This window comes from Vespa velutina, chromosome 6, assembly GCF_912470025.1.
Source record: "Vespa velutina chromosome 6, iVesVel2.1, whole genome shotgun sequence".
NCBI classification, from domain to species: Eukaryota; Metazoa; Arthropoda; class Insecta; order Hymenoptera; family Vespidae; genus Vespa; species Vespa velutina.
The window spans coordinates 6,024,613-6,027,112 of NC_062193.1; the positions used below are offsets into that span (position 1 = coordinate 6,024,613).

Below are 2,500 nucleotides of genomic sequence, written 5' to 3' on the forward strand. Positions count from 1 at the left end.
TTAGAGCGTTTATCTTATTATTATTATTATTATTATTATTATTATTATTATTATTGTTTTCCTTTTTTTTTCTCTTTTTTTTTTTACTATAACTTTTTTTTTTCTAATGATCATATATCAGATAGTATTGTAAATTATATACATATATATATATATATATATATATATATATATATATATATCTTAACAATACATATATTACTCCATTTCGATGTTCGCGATATAATCCCTAAGAGATATTTTCAATTTATCATAGATTTTAAAGGGCTTATTATTATTATTATTCGTATGTAATACAACGAACAGGCCCTATTTATTTCATAGTTTTATCTTCGTAAAACGTAGCACGTATTGTAAATAAACGTATCGTAAAAAAAAAAAAAAAGAAAAGAAAAAAAAAATGAATCGTGCTTAGCATATAATATCTAATCGTAATTACGCGTTACTTGAACGCGCACGGTTAGATCTCTCTTTTTCAATGATACACAAACACACACATACACGCATACACACAAAACACAAAACACATACATACGCATAATAACACATGTACAGGCACACAATAAATTTGCAGCACTCACACGCGACATTAAAACAATCGAGGTCTTACTTTAACATTTAAATTATTTTACATTCGAATGACTTTCCCGCCTTTTTTTTCTCTTCATCTCTCTCTCTCTCTCTCTCTCTCTCTCTCTCTCTCTCTTTCTCTCTCTCTCTCTCTCTCTATCTCTATCTCTCTCTCTATCTCTCTCTATCTATCTATCTATCTATCTATCTATCTATCTATCTGTCTGTTTCTTTCGTTTACGCGCATTATTTTAGTTGAATAAGTTCATAAGTTTACGATGAAATTCGGAAGGGGTGATTAGTTCGTAAGGTAATCTCGTAAGATGTATTCTGTCGAAAAAAAAATAATAAATATGCGACAGTACATGAAAAAAAAAAAAAAAAGAAAAGAAAAAAAAGAAAAGAAAGAAAGAAAAAGAAAAGACAAACAAAGGTTAAAGACTATAATCTGTCTTTATCCTTTTGCATGCAAAAATCTTCGCCTCTTTGCATCGTGCACGCATCACTGCACGTGACATGTTTTTTAATCCTCGCATGCGTAATTATATATATATATATATATATATATATATATATATATATATATATATATATTCACAATTTAGATACTTAATGACTGCGTGTGTTATGGGCCATTTATAATTAACATGATTAAGATTAAATGATGCGATAATATATGTATACATATGTAGATATATACATATATACATATATATATATATATATGTGTGTGTGTATGTGTATATATATACAAGTATATATACATATATGTTATAATACATATTCGCAAATGAAACGACGAAAAAGGGCCAGAGCGTTCTCATCGAGGAAGAATGAAGCGCTACGTTGTTCGTCGTTGTCGCACGCATAAATATATTATATATAATATACATTGATTAAATATAATATACATATATTATATATTATATATAATATACATATATTATGAAATGTGATTATGAAAGTGATTTGCGTTAAAAAAAAATTAAGAATAAATAGAAATTAGTTTATTGCTTATAATTCGTATAATCAAGACTTGTTATAGGGATTATGCGATAAACAAATTTTTTTTATTTGTTTCTTTTTTTTTCTTTTTTTTTCTTTTATTTTTATTTTTTCTGACATCACTTTTGTAATTACAAACTTTATATATATATATATATATATACATAGATATACATATACATATATATATATATGTGATATATACATGTATATATATTATATATAAATATATATATATCGTGAATAAATACTTGTTCCACACACACTTTCTCCAAAAACGACACACATGATCGAGCCGGATCGGATTGATTGCAAATGACACCGACACATGTACGATACATCGACGCGTGGCTACAAACGACATTTTCTTATTTCGTTTTTTTTTTTTTTTTTCTTTTACAAGGAAAAATGGATTGAAACAAGAACAAAGACAAGTAGGAAGGCAAAATAAAAAAAAAAAAAAATACAAAAGGAAGGAAGTTTGAATTCACTCTCTCTCTCTCTCTCTCTCTCTCTCTCTCTTTCTCTCTCTTTCTCTTTTCCTGTGTGACAAATTAATTAAATTTGCTCGATATCGTGTGTGAATCAAATGACATTTATATAATAAAAAAAATAAAAAATAAATAAATAGCTATGCTGTGTACATATATATATATATATATATATATATATATGTATGTGTGTGTGTGTGTGTGTGTGTGCGTGTATGTGTATATGTGCTTATAAAATAATCAAAAAAAACGAAACTTATTCGAAGCGTATCATACGCGGTAAAGAATAAAAAAAAAAAAAAAAAGAAAAATGATCAAGGCAGAATCCAATGACGATCATCGATGACGTTTTATTTGACGTTTGTATTTTTATTTGTTTTATTATTCTCTCTCTTTTTTTCTTTTTTTTTTTTTTCTCTATTTCTTTCGTTCTT

At 26.4% G+C, this 2,500-nt stretch overlaps 1 protein-coding gene across 37 annotated transcripts in view; it reads left to right on the forward strand.

Annotated features, from left to right (window-relative positions):
* LOC124949631 (voltage-dependent calcium channel type A subunit alpha-1) overlaps window positions 1-2,500 on the forward strand; it is a 125,568-nt gene that overhangs the window by 92,036 nt on the left and 31,032 nt on the right. The gene's annotated exons all lie outside the window — the stretch shown is intronic.